A 19,683-nucleotide genomic window follows, 5' to 3' on the forward strand; every position below is an offset into this window, starting at 1 on the left:
AGATGGAGGGCACAAGGAGAAGGGGACGACAGAGGATGAGATGGAGGGACAGTGTTCTCGAAGCTACCAGCATGAGTTTCACCAAACTGCGGGAGGCAGTGGAAGACAGGAGTGCCTGGCGTGCTCATGACCATTGGGTCATGAAGAGTCGGAACGACTAAACGACTAAACAACAATAACAACAATGGATACACAACCTGACTGTCTCCAGACACTGCGGTCATCTGCAAGAGATTCCCATCCCGTGGGGTTAATGTTGCCCAGCATTCATGTGATGCTTGCAGACATCTTTGTAACATAGAGTTGGTCCATTAAAAGTGCACCCATTTATAGAGGGGGATCATTTCCCTCTGCACCTGCAGGTGCTCCTTAAAAACGATTGCAAGTCAGTACAGGTGTATACACTGAATTTCTGTCAGAACACTGGCTTCATTTAAAAGGAAAATACATACATGCACACGGTATTCCCAACCCCCCCAGCACCTGATAGCAACTTCCTTTTGAGGGCAGGGAAGATTCAGAAAATCAAAAGGATCTATAAATTAATAATTGTGGGGAGCAAGGGGGACACCATTACACAGAATGGTAAATTTAGCCTGCAGAACGAAAAGAATTTATCAAAGAGTTAAAACACTTGCCATAGAAGGACAGCATTTCTGATAAAGGCAGAGGGATCAAACAGAGAAGACAAAAGACTGCAAATGAGCAGCTGCTGGCATGTGTGTGTGTGAGGGAGGGAGGGAGGAAGAATTCACTCAAAAAGATGGGCAGAGCATTGACCCCCTGAAAAGTCAATCTGTAAGGAATGCGAGTTCACTGGGGAAATGTAAAAGAAAAGGAGAAAAATAAATTAAATTGACTGTAAGAATTGATTGTAAATGAATGAATACAAATACAGTTTTATATAGAGAGAGATTTGCTTCTAGAGTCATGGAGATGGTTTACGCAAAAATCTGTGCTGCTTGGTTTCTCATCGCTTGATTATTCAACTGTGACCTAATTCAGATGCCTGGTTGAGGGAGCATGTGGGAACTTCGCGAAGCACCAGGATTCGACTTGTGCCTCCACCCAAGCACATATGATTGTGGCTGCTGTGATCTGTGCGATTGGGGTAATCCTTTGTGAGCAATGATAGTAGCTTCATTGGGAGGTGCCGGTTGATACTGCTGGCATGCCTGTGTGATTTTCAACCAGGTTGCTAGTCAGCTGGCAGCACCACCACACATGCCCATGGGTGCTTGCAAGAGTGCCACTCTGCATCTGAACTGGGTGACTTCCATCTGAATCTATGAACTGACTGCACTGAAAAACTTTGCATTGCATTTAAAGTGAGTTTGGGCAGCATGGAAAGTTGGTGTTGTGGTGCTTGATCTGAGGCGGCTCATTCACAATTAGTCATCAAGGGTGAATGTACATAAGTATACCACCTATGACTTCCTGGCCTCTGGTAGTCAAAAGAAGCCATAAATACTCCCCCAGTGGATTTGCAAAGGCTTGTGCTATTGTACAAAGAAACAAAGGGAAGATCAATAGGGAAAACATCCTGGTGGTAAGAGCTATTTCATGGTGGAAGAGACTAGGGCTGGGCGATATCTGGTTTTCAGCATCACCAGCTGAACATTGGGATATATCGATATATCACTATGTCTGAAATAAGGATGGAGCTATGTAGAGGCATTGGCTGGCTTCACGGTTTCCCCCACCTCATTATTTTTGCTGGCACCTGCTCTTGCGATTTGCTTCCCTTTGCATGAGGTATGCAAGGGACAGCTGAGCTGGCAGAGTTTACAAGGGCTGCCGGAATCGAGAGAAGCGTTGGCTGGCTTCCCAGTTTTTTCCACATTGTGATTTTGCGTAGCACACACATGCCATGATTTGTGATATATTGCCAGCTCAAAAATTATGAAACTGATATCACGATGTGAGCTTCAAACCTGTTTTGGATGATATAGCGATATATCGTCCAGCCCTTAAAAAGACTGCCTTGGGAGGCAATAGATTGCAGGTATTTAATTGGAGACTGGATTGTCATCTGTCAAGGATGAGATACCTGCACCCAGAATCGGCCCTCCAATTAGGCAGAGTGAAGCCATTGACTCAGGGGGCAGATGTTTGGGGCAGATGTTCTGGGCCCACTAATCTGGCCTGTTGCCTCAGGCATGATAGAGGACACAATCCCATCTACAGCATTGAAGTAACTGCCAGCCCAGCTGTCTTCTGCACATGATGGAATGAAGAGGGGGTGCTATCCTGACCTTTGCCTCAGGCAGCAAAGTGTCTTGGGCCAACCCTGCTTGCATCCTGCACTGCAGATCCTGCACTGAACAAGTGGTTAGGCTAGGTGACTTCTTAGATGTCTTCCAACTCTAAAATTCCATGATTCAATGAGAAGGGATTGCAGAGCACAACTTGTCTTTGAACCAGGGTTTTCCTGTCCCTGTAGCTGAATAATGTCGTGTAGTGTGAGGTCTTACGTTTCTTCATTTTCTTTGGCGATCACTCATAGGCGAGTGAGATTGTCTTCCATAAACACGGTTTTAACAGTGAGCCCGTAAGTCACTGTGGAGGCCAATTCTGGATCCACACGTCCTTCCACAGCGGGGACATAGGTTTCTGGGTGGGAGTTGGTCATGATGAGGGTTTGCCAAGTGTGCCTTCTTCTTAGCATGTTTCTCCCTTTTGTCCTGAGTTTGAGCGTCTTCAAAACTCACGACACCTTTGGTAAAGGCTGCTCTCCAACTGCAGCACTCGCAGGCCAGTGTTTCCCACTTGTCGGTGTTTACGTATACTACATTTTTTTTTTTAGATTTGCCTATAGAGAGAGTCTTACGTTTGCAGGCAACAATGAGGTCTATGAAAGAGGCAAGATGAGATCTAGGAAGGAATCTGTTTTACAAAATTATAACTGTGTATCGAAGGATGTATCTGGAAAGGTCATTCTTGTTTTGCAGCTGGGTAACACAAAGCAGAAGAGAAGGGAGCCATAAAAGGCTTAAAATTCAGAAGGATAACAGTTGCTGAGCCAAGAGATGAAGCTGGTGAATATTCATACTCAAGGCCTACTGACAAGCCCAGGATCACTATTCTCAGTATAGTCCAGGAAGATTCTGTATACATGGGGTACAATACAAAGCCCAACAAAGGTTTAGCTGCATGTGCACATACAATGCACAGAGAATTGTCTCCATTCTTTCCCACTGATATGCTTCATGTGTACATTAGACAGTGGGACAATTTTCAGGCTTCTCTTGCTAACTAATATCTACTGTTCTGTAAAAAAGGGTAAAGGTAAAGGACCCTTGGACAGTTAAGTCCAGTCAAAGGCCACTAGGGGGTTGTGGCACTCATCTTGCTTTCAGGCTGAGGGAGCTGACGTTTCTCCACAGACAGCTTTCCGTGTCATGTGGCCAGCATGACTAAACCACTTCTTGTGCAACGGAACATTGTGACGTGTGCCAGAGTGCACGGAAATGCCGTTTACCTTCCCACCGCATAGGTACCTGTTTATCTACTTGCACTAGCATGCTTTAAAACTCCTAGGTTGGCAGAAGCTGGGACAGAGCAGCGGGAACTCACCCCGTCACAGTGATTTGAACTGCGACCTTCTGATTGGCAAGCCCAAGAGGCTCAGTAGTCTAGACCACAGCGCCACCTGTGTCCTTTACCTTTACCTACTGTTCTGTAGCAGATGGTGCAATGGGGGGGCACCTCTCACCTGATCTCTGGTTGGTTACTGGGAGACAGATGGAAAGGGGCATGGCTATCATGGTGCCAACATACCAGCAGCAGCACCTCATTGGCCCAGCCAGTACATGTGCACAAAGTCAGTCTTGCTGCCATCTCCTGCTTCTAACTCTAGCTAAGCAGCTAAGCTTTGGTTTGTGGGTTTTCATGACCCTGTTCTAAATTTATGCAAGTTATGGAGACTGGGACTGGGAGTAGAGCATTCATACGGATGTGAGAGTGGCCGCTAACACTCTGCCTGCTACTCCCATAGCAAAATCCATTTGATTCCCTCTCATTTTTAATCAAATGTGTCAGTAAATATTTTGAATTCACCTGCCAGTAAGGTGACGACGTTAATGATAAAATCGTTGCTAGAAGAATGTCAACAAAAATCGAAGGAGATGGAGTCTATAAAATGATTCAATCTCCCTGTGAATCTTTGTGCACTTTGAGCAACAGTCTGACTCCAAAATTGCATAATCCAAATGGTACAAGTGCTGGAAAATGTGAAATAATTGTTTCTCTTGGTGAAATCTTCATATTTCCTAATCTTGAACAGGGGATTTCTGTAGAGAAGCCATCTGCCCATTTTAGCTTTAGCCAGTTCCGCTAGCATTGCATGCAAGTATTAACTTAAAATAATTGCTTGCTTAGATTAAATTACACTTGCTCACTTGCACTGCATTATGGGCTTAGTAGTTTTAAGATTTCACAATTGTTCTCATTTCTGTGTATTTTGCATGTGATAATGAAGATAATATTTTAGAACAGGGGAATGCAGATGGTTTGGATCTGTTCCATGTGTGTTTTATTTGCAAGAATGGAGATGGCATATCATGAGAATACAAATAGTTGGGTTCAAAAAGTTTAAATATCAGAATTCAGATAGCTCAGCAACGGAAAGCTCAGGATAAATACTGTGTGGTAACTTATGCAAGTGCATAAAAGTATGATTTGTACACAGACTCAGAGAAAGCATGGCAGGATTTAGAAATGTTAGAAGACTCTTTAGATCAGGATTTGGAAGAGCTACAGAACCACAATATTCAACCTGAGTTTCAGTGACGATGCCCCCACCAAATCTATCATCTATCTATCATCTATCTATCTATCTATCTATCTATCTATCATCTATCTATCTATCTATCTATCTATCTATCTATCTATCTATCTATCTATCTATCATCTATCTATATCTATCTATCTATCTATCTATCTATCTATCTATCTATCTATCTATCTATCTATCTATCATCTATCTATCTATCATCTATCATCTATCTATCTATCATCTATCTATCTATCTATCTATCTATCTATCTATCTATCTATCTATCTATCTAATCTATCATCTATCTATCTATTATAAAAAAAGAAAACTTCCTCATATTCTTCATCAAGCTTTGTTCTGTCCTCAGATGTCCTTATTGTACTTGAGTCTCGGCCAGAATTCCATATTGTTCTGCGAGTTCCTCCCCCCCTCAAAATTAACAATGCCATAAGTAGATATAGGACTTCTTTCCGCTGTTATTTATGGCAGGTGCCATGTTGTAAAACACCTGCTTCCATTCTCTCCAGGTGAAAGTCCATTTTCCTGATGGGTGGAATTCTGTGTGGTACAATTAGGAATCAAGAGTGATGGAAAGTGACAGCGGGAGTAGTAACTGAATGGCAGTTTCCATTCTGCCATCCAGACCGCAACTGATCAAATCTATCTTTGCAAACAGGCACGCTCGGAAGTGGCAAGCTTTCCCTTACATGCTGATGCACATTAGCATCCAAAGCATATTTAAAAATCTCTCGGCTATTAACTCTTAAATAATGAAACAGTGTCCTAGTTGACTCAGTCACCTGTTGTATATCTTAATAATTTCCCAAGTCCCATAATGCTGATGACTTCTGCAGGAAAGCACAATTTGGAAAGAATGTCTCACCACAGGGAAAATTCTTCTTTTCCAGGGAATCCACAACATTAAAAAAAAATTATAGCAGCATATGTCGTGCAATATATTGTACTGAATGCTAAGCACTGGAAGTGGGCATAAAGCAAATTTTGGATAGTTTTCAGAGTCCCATTAAACTTCTGCATTGCAAGCAGTATCGAGGCATGTTGCCAGAGAGAGCAGACTGCATTCTAGAAAGGAAACCGTATCTTGCTTCTAGATAGTGCTTGCAGCAAAATGGGCCAACAGAAACTGAACTAGAACTGAACGGAGACTACTTTTGGGGGACATTTTTGCTAGAAACGAACTGCCTCTCCTTTTCATTTGCCAGCAAATACTTTTTTTGGTTTCCAGGTTCTGGAAATTGAGGTGCACATTAGATTCGGCGGCACATTAGACTACAGCAAATACGTATATGCGCTACTGCATACACCATGGGATATGAAATATACAGTGGTACCTTGGGTTACATACGCTTCATGTTACATACGCTTCAGGTTACAGCCTCTGCTAACCCAGAAATAGTACCTCAGGTTAAGAACTTTGCTTCAGGATGAGAACAGAAATCATGCTCCGGCGGCACAGCAGCAGCAGGAGGCCCCATTAGCTAAAGTGGTGCTTCAGGTTAAGAACAGTTTCAGGTTAAGTACGGACCTCTGGAACGAATTAAGTACTTAACCTGAGGTACCACTGTAAAAAGATAAAGGACCCCTGGATGGTTAAGCCCAGTCAAAGGCGACTATGGGGTTGCAGCACTTATCTCGCTTTCAGGCTGAGGGAGCTGGTGTTTGTCCACAGACAGCTTTCCAGGTCATGCGGCCAGCATGATTAAACCACTTCTGGCGCAACGGAACACTGTGAGTGCACCGGTTACCTTCCCTCTGCAGTGGTATCTATTTATCCACTTGCACCGATGTGCTTTCAAGCTGCTAGATTGGTAAGAGCTGGGGCAATGCGATGGGAACTCTCTTTGAAATGTGTTTTGTCACAAGCCTGTTCCTCCACTTGTCACTGTGTTTCCACTCCAGCAGATGTCCCTGCAATACAGGCTACACATGGAACACAAAGCAAGGAGGACTGCTCTGTTTAAGGTGCATTTGCTGCTGCTGAGGTAAAGGGTGTGTGCATTTTTCTGCTTGTAAGGCCAAGCTCTGACAGGAGGCCTGGCAATGACATGCAAAGCAGCGAGGGGAAGGTGGAGGAGCCAAAGGTCTTTCTGAGTATTATGGCCTCAGGGCTTAAGGAAATGCTGGACTGCTCACACACCGATCCCTAAGATTGACCCTGACTGGAAAACAAAGCAGCTGAATCACATGCTGCAGAAAGCCTGAGCACCCAGGAAGATTTCTATAATAGTGGACAGGCTGTGATGAGAGATAACCGGCTGGCAAATCACAGCAACCAAATCCCTCAGAGTTCGGAGGAGGGGGGAAATTCCTTGCTTCCTCTGTGATCTGGACCGCTAAGCAATCCTGATGTTTTGATTTACTTCATTCTAATCATTAAATCTATATCCTACCTATCCTCACAAAGGAGTCTCAAAGGGTGACAAATGCTTTTGTTATTTTTTTAAAAAGAAACGCAACTAAAAAGAAAGTAAGAATATAGTCAAAGCATTTATAAACCATCTACTACAGTCGTGCCTCTGAAGTCGAATAGAATCTGTTCCGGAAGTCCATTCGACTTCCAAAACATTGGAAAACCAAAGCGCCACTTTTGATTGGCTGCAGAAGCCCCGTCAGACGTTCGGCTTCCAAAAATAGTTTGCAAACTGGAACAGTCACTTCCAAGTTTGCAACGTTCAGGAGCCAAAACATTCAGGAACTAAGCTGCTCAACTTCCAAGGTATGACTGTATTTAATAAATTAGTTAATTGATTAATTTCTGTAAGTGCAGGACATTATAGCCTGTTTGAGCAGCTCAGAGAGTTAGGGTTACCACTGAGGCATCAACAACAGCTTCTCCACCTAGAGGCTGTCCTTGAAGGTACCAAGATAACACAATCCAGCTTTTCATCAGAAAAGCAATCTATTTCAGGGCTAAAACATGTGATGTGGGAGGTCTGTGAGGAAGAATCTGTTAATTTTGGTTCCTCTCAGTTTCTCATTTTTCCAATCTGATGTACAGATGTCCACATCAGTTTGTGGTTTTTGTTTAAAATCATCATACTTAAAATTTATCAGCATTTTAGTAAAAAAATTTTTTTTTGTTTTAATATGCAGTTTCACCTAATATAATGCATTTTTGCATGCTATTTCCACCAATAAATATATGCATTTTTTATCCCTATATATGCATTTGCGTGGACAGGCGGAGTCCCCAGATCCTGCGCGGTCCCCCCGTCATGTGGAATAACGACTCAAGACAACGTGCTATGGGATTAAATTGGCCACAACTTTATTAAATTTCAAATGTGGGTAGACCTTGGCTCAGGCATTGGGCGTTCTCCCTCCCCAGTCCCCAGCCGGGGACCTAGGGAGCATCAGGGTTATCCAGTGTGTGTGTGGGGGATGGGCCGGCTCTGGAGAACATATGTTCAAGCAGAGATAGCCGCCCCCGTAACGCCGCCGCCGCAGGGGAGAGCAATGACGACCTTCCGGCGTACGGTCAAAGCCTCCCTTCAGAAACCCCTTTAACGGGGAACCCTGGTATCGCCGCCGCAAAGAGGAAGATGGACAAAAGGATTCCGCCCAAGGCCTGATACTGCCAAAGTTGTGACGTTTTGCTACGGGAAAGGCGAAACCTGCCAATGCAGGGAAATTCCTTTCCGGCCCTTTAACAGCGACCTTAACGTAGCAGCGCCCGCATACCTGTGAAGAAAATTAACTTGCAAAACATGTGAGGAAAATTAACCTGCAACATAAGACATTGACTGAGGGTGGGTAGGGTGGGAGAAGCTCTGGAGCCAAGTGAGAATTCCCAGGTAAAATCCTCCCTCCTTTGTGTGGGCAGGTAATCCCTCCCCCACCTGGCCTGGTCTCCTTGGCAACCCTTTCCCCCAGGTGGGATTGGACAACTGACTGAGGTAGGCGGAGACCTCCAGGTATCCCACCTGAGGGATGGCATAGCCTAGCCTATGCTGTTGGAGCCGCTCCAGGTCTAGGGGCTGCACGCGTCCACGCAAAGGGTGCCCCCCGTTTTAAGCGGGGAGCGGTCATTGCGTGGACAGGCGGAGTCCCCAGATCCTGCGCGGTCCCCCCGTCATGTGGAATAACGACTCAAGACAACGTGCTATGGGATTAAATTGGCCACAACTTTATTAAATTTCAAATGTGGGTAGACCTTGGCTCAGGCATTGGGCGTTCTCCCTCCCCAGTCCCCAGCCGGGGACCTAGGGAGCATCAGGGTTATCCAGTGTGTGTGTGGGGGATGGGCCGGCTCTGGAGAACATATGTTCAAGCAGAGATAGCCGCCCCCGTAACGCCGCCGCCGCAGGGGAGAGCAATGACGACCTTCCGGCGTACGGTCAAAGCCTCCCTTCAGAAACCCCTTTAACGGGGAACCCTGGTATCGCCGCCGCAAAGAGGAAGATGGACAAAAGGATTCCGCCCAAGGCCTGATACCGCCACCCGAGACCGCAAAGATTGCGGTCTCGCCGCCAAGACTACCTACATCTGAAAAACGCCTTTGCCATCCTCCAACCAGTCAATCAGGCCATGCCTGATGTCGCTCAGCCAATGCTCGTTACCAAGGTCCGATAGGTGCACGCCATCGGGCCGAAATAGCTCCTGCATGTAAACTTTAATGTTGGGGTGTTTCACGACCCGACCTCCCATGCGAGTGGTCGCAGAGCGCACTGCCCTATTGATTTTTTCCACCGTGTAATTCAGTCTAGTGGGTTTGATGTTGCCACGCCAATGCAAGCGTGGCAGAAGTTCGGACCAGAAAAATGTGATACTGGGGTGAGTGGCGTGTATGCTTTCCAGGTCTGCGATCGCTGTTTTGATCAGAATTATGCTTTTACGCACGACCAAGTCGTTTTCGCCGAGGTGGAGCACAACCGCGCTTGGCGGGTGGCGGAACGCAAGTTCGTGACGCAACCTAGGGAGCAGGGCATCCCACCGCATTCCCCGTTGTCCGAACCAGGAAATGGAGATCTTTGGCTGCAGACCCAGATGTTCTCCGCCTGGACCAGTAGTGGCATGGATGGCCGCCCAATGCACTATGCTGTGGCCGAAGATCCACACATGTTTGGGGGTTGGGCCTGAAAGAAAGGATTATATGGTATCTGTCAGTGCCTGCTGGTTGTATCTAATGTAGCCTTTGAAGGCAGCTGAACGCCACCGCCCCATTGTTTTTATGTGTTCGGCCGGGAGGCCGCTCGCAGCTGCCGTGGTTGCTGCACCGATACGAAAGGAATGCCCGGAAAATTGTGCCGGGTTGCCTCCACAAGCATGTATGGCCTTACGCAATATTGAGACAAATTGGCAACGGGTCATGGGGCGGCCTGATGCATGAATGAGGAGGGGGCCTGGTCCTGGAGGACGTACCTTCAGGGATTTGCGTGTGTCCGAGACAGGGCATGGTCCAGTGTGTGGGGAGGAGGCTAGACTTAGCGTGGAACCCCTACCTAGTTGATCGGTTTTGGAGGCTCGGATTTTTACTTGTATCATGCGCCTGTCAAGGTTGATATCAGCCACGGACAAGCCCCTGCGATAAGGTGACAATGTGTCCCCAACGCACTCTCCGATACGGAGCGCACCAAAGAAGGCCAGGGAGAAGGCCGCCCTGAAGAGCCTAACCTCATAATTGGACCAGCAGATGCTGGGGAGTGCATCCCATATCAGCCGGAGGATCTCAATGGTTACTGGCCTCCTCTTATCTGGAATGGGCGGGTGGGAGCGACGCCACCCCGCAATAAGTTTCCTTACGTGGAAAGTGTTACAGGGGTCTGGGAGCCAAAAACAGTTGCTGAAGTATGAGATAGCAGCTTTGTGCAGGCTGATGGTCTTAAGGGCCATGCCTCTACGCTTTAGGTGAACCAAATATTTCAGAACATCAGACTCCTTGGCTGTACGCCTGCGTCGTAAGCCAAACTTATCTCTGAACCCCTCAAATTGGGACCATGCTCTGGTGTAGGACCGCAGCGTTGATGGTGCAAGGGCGCTCAGAACTCCTGCTGTCACTTCTCCCGTCCAATTTCCCAGAGGTCCTCCGGAAAGGCTTCTGGGAGTTGATCGGCCTCGGGAGCTAGGTCGCGAAAGCGCTCCATCTGAAAGCGAGACAGGGCATCTGCAATGTCGTTATTGAGGCCCGGGATGAACCGCGCAGAAAAGGAGATGTTACCTTTCAGACATTCCAGCACAAAGAGACGGAGCACGCGAATTACCCTGTTGGACTTTGCGGATTGCTTCGCAATGATTCTTACCACCGCCTGGTTGTCCGACCAGAAGCACACCCTGGTGTCCTTGAGCAGGTGCCCCCAAACACGGAGAGCCACTAGGATTGGGAAGAACTCAAGAAAAGTTAAATCACGAGTAATGCCCTCCTCGTGCCAAGCTGTCGGCCAAGGCTGCGCGCACCAGTGGCCCCTGAAGTAGACGCCGAAGCCAAAGCGACCAGAGGCGTCAGAGTGCACCTGTAGCTGTTCCTTAGGCAGCAGCCAATCTTGCCAGAAGGACACCCCATTGTAACTTTCCAGGAAGGTTAGCCATATTTTGAGGTCTTCCCTTATGGTGTGGGTGATCCTGATGTGGTGATGGGGGGCAACACCGCCAGCCGTGAGACGGGCTAGGCGTGCGCAAAAGGCGCGGCCGGGCGAGATAACCCTGCATGCAAAGTTGAGGTGTCCTAAGAGTGTCTGGACCTGACGCAACGTGGTCTTTTGCCGGGCCATCATGTTAGTTATCAATTCCCTCAACGTGGCGAGTTTGGCCAGGGGCAGGCGAGAGGTTTGGCTGACAGAATCCAGTTCAATACCCAGATATGAGATGACAGTGGTTGGACCTTCGGTCTTGTCCGCTGCCAACGGGATGCCCAATTCAGCTGCCAGCTGGATGAAGCATGCCAGCGCCCTAGCGCACGCGTCTGAGCCCGCTGGCTGGACGAGAAAGTAGTCATCCAGGTAATGGGAAATGCGGTGGGACCCTGACCTGCGTTTCATGGCCCATTCCACGAATGTGCTGAAGGTTTCAAATGCAGCGCATGCGATGGAACAGCCCATGGGCATAGCTTTGTCAAAGTACCATTGGTCCTGGAATTTGAAACCTAGCAACCAGAAGTCCCTGGGGTGGACTGGTAACAGACGGAAGGCTGATTCGATGTCACACTTTGCCATGAGTGCACCCGGGCCACACTCCCTAACCAGCCTGATTGCCTGATCCAGAGATGCATATTTGACTGAGCATTGTTCTTGGGGAATGGCATCATTTACTGACCCACCCTTCGGGTAAGAAAGGTTATGTATTAATCGAAACTCGCCTGGGGCCTTCTTAGGTACAATACCTAGTGGAGACACTATGAGGTTAGGAAATGGAGGTCCCGTGAAGGGACCTGCCACTCGCCCCAGCAAGCGTTCTTTGGTGATCTTCTTCTCGGCGACGTGTGGCATATCTCGGACAGACTTTTGGTTGGGGGGATTGGTGCATGAGGGGGTGCCTACCACTGGGATGCGGAAGCCTTCCCTAAAGCTCTCCTCAATGTATTTTGCTGCCTCTTTATTGGGGTACTGGTGTAACAAAGGCAGCATTGCCGATAGAGATATGGGTGAAGGGGCTAGGGAAAAGAGAGCACTATTTGCGGGCATTGTTTTTGCTTTGCTGAGCGCCAGAGGAACCTGTAGAGGCTCCGGCCTCTCTTTTGTCTTGAGATGTGCCGGCGCCTGATCCGCGGGAGCCTCGAAAAAGCTTCTTCCCCCGAAAACATTTTATGGTGGGGTGAGATCCACTACAGCGCTCGCATTCATGAGCAAATCGACATTTTTCTCTGAAGCAAGAGCCATTGTTGTACTCCCAGCAAGATCTCTTGGGGGCCTTAGATTGATACTTGGGCTGTTTCGCATTGTCGGGCCCTTTCTTGAAGAACGGGGAAACCAACTCAGACCACACGTCATCATCTTTGATATCCCATCTAACTGTGTCGTCCTCTGCCGCCCGCTCCCTGAATGCCTGGTCATAGGCGAGTGCTGCCTCCCCCCCCGACATGGCTTCAGCCTTTAGGATGATGAGTAGGTAGTTGGTCAGGTGCCAACCCCTGTCAGGGTAACTAGCGACTATAATACCCATGTAAGTGGCGTATGCAGTGAGCCAATTACGAAAGGTACGCTCAACACTCACTTTTTTATCTTTTTTCCTCTGCTCGGCGGATTTAGATTTTAGGGCTGTCGAAGCGGCAGGGGATAGTAGATCAAACAAATCCACAAACTCCCCATTAAGGATGCGCTCCCGCAACTTCTCACGCAGGCGAATGCCTGGGGGCTGGTCGGTTCTTTTGTGGTTGGATTTCCTAATTCTACCTCTGGAGTCAATGCCCTCCTCCCCGCATGGCGCGATAGCACCATGTTCACGCCTGTGCCTCCGGTTGCGCCGCCGCCAGACCCAGTGCGGCAGCCCTGGGGCATCGGGGCCTGTAACCCAATAGCCTTTGATGCTCCCCCCCTGTTCGCTGTCAGTAGAGCTGGACCTACCTGAGGAACTAGATGATCCAGAAGAGTCCCTCTTGGACTTGTGGCCCCTCCTCCTGGATTTGCGGTGCTTCCTCCCGCGATGACGCGATCTGTGCGACTCAGGGCTCTTGTCACTCTTGTACCCGTCAGAGGAGCTGGAACGGGGGGACCTACCTCTGCGCCTGGTGGATGCCGATGATGAGCGTGATCCACCTTCCTGGACACGGCGGTCAGCAGAGCTGCTACTGCGCCCTCGCCTGCGGCTGTGAGGTGACCCAGAGCGCCCTCTGCGCGAATCCCGCCGCTCCAGGCGGCGCCTCAGCCGGGCAATGGTCCTATCCCTACTGTCTCCACGCACCGAGTGCGAGGGACTGCTACTAAGGGAAGAGCGGGTAGAGGAGGAGCTCTCTGTACGTCTCGGCCTGGCAGCCGAACCCTTGCCGGCGCGGCTTGCCATGGCTAGTGGGCTTATGGACCCAGAAGACCCTCTAGGTGCCGCTGCCTTCTTGGGCACGGTCTTCTTGGGCTGCTCCTCCCTGGTCGCACGTGCCTTCCGCTGTCCAGTGGCCTGTCTCTGGGCAGGCTTGGTGGGTGCACCCCTTACAGTGCCCCTTCTGGTGCGGGGAGGAGAAGTAGCCTGACGCTTTGGTGGCATGGTGTGAGGCTAATAGGGTAGGGTATGCTAGGGAATCAGTAAAACAAGGGGGGGCAATGATTGGTAGGAAATGCCCGCTATCGATTTGCCAACACACGCTAGTGATAAGGTAAGGGTACGAATAATGGGAGGGGAGGAGATAAGGCAAGAACTGAGTCGCAGCAGGAATCGCTACTGAAGGCTGCAAAATAAAGCAAGCAATAGTTTAGAAAATCACTGCACAGATTTCAGTTGGGGTCCATGGGCAGTCTCCCCTCATCGATAATGAGCGCGATGCCTGCTGTTCGGTGCACCTGCTGGCAAGCCATGATGGTGAGATGTCAAAGCAATACGTACCTAATGAGGACGTAGGTGTGCCTGAGGACCACCGAAGCATGACCGCCCGTGCAGCCAGATCCAGGATGGCTGCCGCCATGTGGCCACCGGCGCAATGGCTGCCGCCACGCGATCACCATCGAGATGGCTGCAGACATGGAGCCACCCCTAAGCAGGCCCTGCACGCCCCCAACAGGGACCAGTCCTACCACAGTTTGCAGGGCCCCGTGATGCAGCGCCACCCCCGCCAAACAGTTCAAGGGGGGGTGGGGGGCAAGAGGCCCACACTGTCCCCCGGGGCCATCTGAGGGGGGGCGGGTATGCCCGCCAGCTGTAGAGATCCCCCCCGCCACCCAAGGGAAGCTACAGGGTCGCCAGAGGCCCGGCGTAGGTCGTGCGCGGCGGCAGAGCCTTGCTGTGGCCTTAAAGGCCGGCCAAAGCTGGGGGAGGCCGCAAAGCGCAGCCCCCCCCATGGTACGCGGGGGCAGCAGGAGGGCCCCCACCACACAGGGGAGGCTCCAACTAGGCCGCACCACGTGGTGGAGCCTCTCCGAGGCCCAGCCAGGCCTCTCCGAGGCCCAGCTAGGACTCTGGAGCCGGGGGAAGCCACGCGGCGCCACCCGCGGGCCCCCCCGGCAATCGCGGGGGCGGCAGGGATGCCCCCGCCGCCCAGGGGAGGCTCCAGGGCCGCCGGAGGCCCGAGTAGGCCACGGAGCCTCCCGAGGCCCAGCCAGGCCTCCCTGAGGCCCAGCCAGGCCTCCCTGAGGCCCAGCTAGGCCTTCGGAGCCGGGGGAGGCCGCGCGGCGCCACCCGCGGCCCCCCCCAGCAGTCGCGGGGGCGGCAGGGATGCCCCCGCCGCCCAGGGGAGGCTCCAGGGCCGCCGGAGGCCCGAGTAGGCCACGGAGCCTCCCGAGGCCCAGCCAGGCCTCCCTGAGGCCCAGCCAGGCCTCCCTGAGGCCCAGCTAGGCCTTCGGAGCCGGGGGAAGCCACGCGGCGCCACCCGCGGCCCCCCCCAGCAGTCGCGGGGGCGGCAGGGATGCCCCCGCCGCCCAGGGGAGGCTCCAGGGCCGCCGGAGGCCCGAGTAGGCCGCGGAGCCTCCCGAGGCCCAGCCAGGCCTCCCTGAGGCCCGGCTAGGCCTCCGGAGCTGGGGGAGGCCGCGAGCCGACGCCCGCGGCCCCCCCAGCAATCGCGGGGGCGGCGGGAAGGCCCCCGCCATCCAGGGGAGGCCCCGGGGCCGCCGAAGGCCCGATTAGGCCGCGGAATGCGGCGGAGCCCCCCCGAGGCCCAGTAAGGCCTCAAAAACACGGTGGGCCTCTCTGCGGCCCAAAAAGGCCGCCTGTAGGCCCCCAAGGCCTTGGGGGGTGACCGGGGACCACCCCCCCACCCCCGCCGCACCCCAGGGCCGCCAGGCCTGGCGGGGGAAGGGGAAGGGCCGCGTGTGGCGTTGCTTCCCCCCCGCGGCCCACACGCCCCCGCAGGCATGGGGGGGCAGTCAAAGGGGCCCCCGTGCCACCACCCAGTACTCTGGGGCATCAGGGCCCGCCAAGGGAAAAGGATCCCCTTTTAAAAGGGTATCCTTAAAACCGTTTCCCCCTCCCTGCAATCCTTTGGGAACCCTGTGCGGGGGGGGAGGGGGAGGCCAAAGGCCCCAGGCTTACCTTTGGAGCGAGGAAGGCCAGCGATGTCCTTCCAGGAGAAGCTCTGGAGCCAAGTGAGAATTCCCAGGTAAAATCCTCCCTCCTTTGTGTGGGCAGGTAATCCCTCCCCCACCTGGCCTGGTCTCCTTGGCAACCCTTTCCCCCAGGTGGGATTGGACAACTGACTGAGGTAGGCGGAGACCTCCAGGTATCCCACCTGAGGGATGGCATAGCCTAGCCTATGCTGTTGGAGCCGCTCCAGGTCTAGGGGCTGCACGCGTCCACGCAAAGGGTGCCCCCCGTTTTAAGCGGGGAGCGGTCATTTTGTACACATTACTTGACTGAAGAACTGCATTGCAAAATTCAGAGAAAGGTGAATTTTGAAGCATGGCTGTGTTTTGATTTGTGTCTACCCCATTCCTGAGATCTGGAATCAGAAGTTCCCTTTTTTGTGGAAGAATCCAATCCTCCTTTTTTTTGAAAAAAAGGAGGGAGGGGTTTTCATTAAAATATGTATGTATACCCCAAATATCCTGTACACCGAATCTCTATGTATTTTTACTGTGAGGATAGTCATCCTGACTTTTACTCTCTTCCATTGTTGTTTCTTGCTTTAGCCTTGATTGTGCTGGTAAATGTTGCTAAAATGAATGGAATGATAATAATTATTATTTATACCCCGCCCATCTGGCTGGGTTTCCCCCAGCTACTCTGGGCGGCTTCCAACAAAATATTAAAAATACATTATAAATTCAGTCATTAAAAACTTCCCTAAACAGGCCTGCCTTCAGATGTCTTCTAAAAGTCAGATAGTTGTTCATTTCCTTGACATCTGATGGGAAGGCGTTCCACAGGGTGGGTGCCACTATCTAAAAGGCCCTCTGCCTGGTTCCCTGTAATCTCACTTCTCACAGTGAGGGAACCACCAGAAGGCCCTCAGAGCTGGACCTTGAGTATTGAATAGAAAACCCATTAATGGCTGGTGGCCCCTGAAACTGGTAGGATGGAAGGCAGTAAGACCAGAAGTAGGTGGAGCCAGATTCAGTGACACTCAGAACAAACCCCAGGCTGGTTATAAGATTGACAGCAGGCAGTTTGGGCTGGCTGAAGGCAAGCTGGGGTTGGTGAGGCAATGCCCCATTTGCCATAGTTGACCAGCCTCTGTTAGGAAGTGCTGGGTGTGGCTGAGAACTGATCCACCCTTAGGATCAAAACTGTACTGAGTCTATATTCCAAAGGGAATATATAATTGGTGATAATGTATATGATGTGATTTGATAATAATTAGAAGATTTTTATTGGAAAATGAATAAAAAATATTCAATAATAATAATACAAACTGTACTGAGTCGCTACACCACTTGCCTCGAGGTCCCCCTTCTTGATGGCTTCCTGAACTTGGACCCTCTTGGCACTCTGACCCTCTTGCCACTTTTCAACCTTCTCTTCAACCAGATGGGGATTGTTTAGGGTGTCTCAACAATGCCCATCAGGTAGAAGAGAAGGTTGAAAAGCCTGCTTGCCTGTTTCTTGACTCACAACAGAGTTAACAGCATGCAGAAGCAATTTTAGAAGGACCTTAGCCTTTTCACAATTGAAAATAATATTGGACCCATTCAAAAAATAGTTGCTGATCAAGGGTATAGACCAGATCAGGGATGAGGAATCCGTGGTCCTATAGATGTTGTTGGACTCCAGGTTTCATCAGCCCCAGCTGGCAGTGAGGGTTGAAGTCCAACAACATCCTGAGGATCACAGATCAGTGGCCCCTGGTATAGATAATGTTTTGGTTAGAAAATATGGTTTATAACATAGTTGTCACAAGCAAATTATGTCCTTTTGGGCGTCAAATGATTTCTCCTCCAGAAAAGGAACTAGTGGGTGACAATCAAGCTCTTTTATAATCTGCTAACATGGTTTAATTGGGCCCAAATTGGTGCGGGGAAAAACACACCTTTATTAAAAATGACTCCCCGCCATCAACTAGTTCGCAAAGCAATTTCAAGTCTGCCTAAGTAGTTATCAACTAGTGGGATTAATTTTCTCTTTCCCCCAGCCCAGGGGACTCTGAAGGGTGAAATGACAACTTTTATTTTTATTTACTTACTTGAGAAGAGAACCTGTTGAAATTTTTTCAGGATATTGTTGCAGTAATTAGAGTTTTCATATTGGCACAGACAGGAAATTATTTACCTGTCAAGGCTGTCATGCCAAGCTCCCTGCATTCTGCGATAAACATGTACCCCCCTCCCCTCTGAAAGAAGGATTTTGCTGTCTATCTTGGCCACTTCAAAGCCATGGGGAAATTATAAAACCCATAAGCTCTCTCTCTCCTCTTGATATTCCGAGTCTGTCATCATCTCTCCTGCCTCTGATGTAGGATACAATCTGCCATTTAGAGACCATAGCTGAGCATGTTTCACAAGCCGTTACGGTGAGTCTGAGAGGCTGGAGGAAGTCCATCTGTGAATAGGAACAGAACACTTTTGCCATATTGACCAGTCTGCATTTTGTTAACTTCAAAAGAATTGACTGTGTGAGGAGGAGATATATTTGCCATCCTGGCATCTCGCCACTATGACAGGCGCATTAATTTGTGAAAGCTTTTCAAAGCGTAATGTCTTAATTCAGGACTTTCTCTGCAGCCTGGCAAGTGCCAGCAAAATTACATGAAATCGCTGGCGCAGGGCTGGCAACAGGGTTCAGTAGTCTTGGGGAGCTGCTGAGGCCCCAGAGCTCTGGAAGGGCCCTCTGAGTGTGGTCACATCACTCTCACCTCAGGTGAGCAAGCTGTGGCATGAGGAGCCATTGCATGGCAGCGTAGGTGGCTTCTGAAGAAAGAGAGCCCTCCAAATATGTTTGGCCTGAAGGCCTGTGGAACCTGGCATTAGCACTGTGTGTGCACACAAACACATATTGTACACAATCTGAGGAAATATTTCACATTGCAGTACTCAGCTGAGTCCTCACAACAATAGACGAAGTGACATGTATCATGGTACTAAACAAAGATGGTGGAGAGCAATGCTATTTTTATATGTTCTCTTATAATGGCAATGTTGTCTGAACTGAGTTCCAGTGAATTCCGGCTGAAAAAAAGCTCTGGTGGTGAGGAAGAATGATGAAGGGAGATAGATAGACTTAAGGCAAGACTGAATCTTACACCAGATCATGAACATGGGGCCAGGATTTTGTCAATGGACCACCATCCAGCTCTGCCTAAAGGAGAGAATTCCCGAGAGACCCAACACACAAGGAAGGCAGAAAACAAACAGGTCAGAGTGATTCAGGTGATGCCAACAGATTTCTGTGAAGGCTTCTGTTCTTGCAGCTTGCAGTTCTTGTGCTGGCTGCAGATGACCTTTTTCTTCCATCTTGGCCTCATCCTGCCCCACCACTAACTTGACAGGAAGAATGGAAGAAGACATAAATATGAAGAAGAATGGGCACACTCGAAATTGAATGCCCAAGGGCTCCTTGTGCTTCGATTCTGACCATCATTCACAACTGTCTACAGCTGGATATGTAGTTTCTAAGAAATCTGCTGTCCATAATATGAACTCCGTTACCACGACTAACAAAATTGTCCAAGCTCCCTAGGACCTGTTCTCCCTAAAAGAGAACACAGAGTGGTTGAGGAGCTCCCAATGAAGGTACATGATAGCAATCCAAAATCAGAATTTACCTAAGAGAAAAAGCCAGGCTGTTTACAGTTTTGAGGAGGGGGGAATAGCTTGGTTTGTGGACACACATTCTGCATGGTACTGATAGGTAAACAAGAATGATCATTTTCCGATCTCAAA

The sequence above is a fragment of the Podarcis melisellensis genome, assembly GCF_964234715.1.
Source record: "Podarcis melisellensis genome assembly, chromosome: 5".
Lineage (NCBI taxonomy): Eukaryota > Metazoa > Chordata > Lepidosauria > Squamata > Lacertidae > Podarcis > Podarcis melisellensis.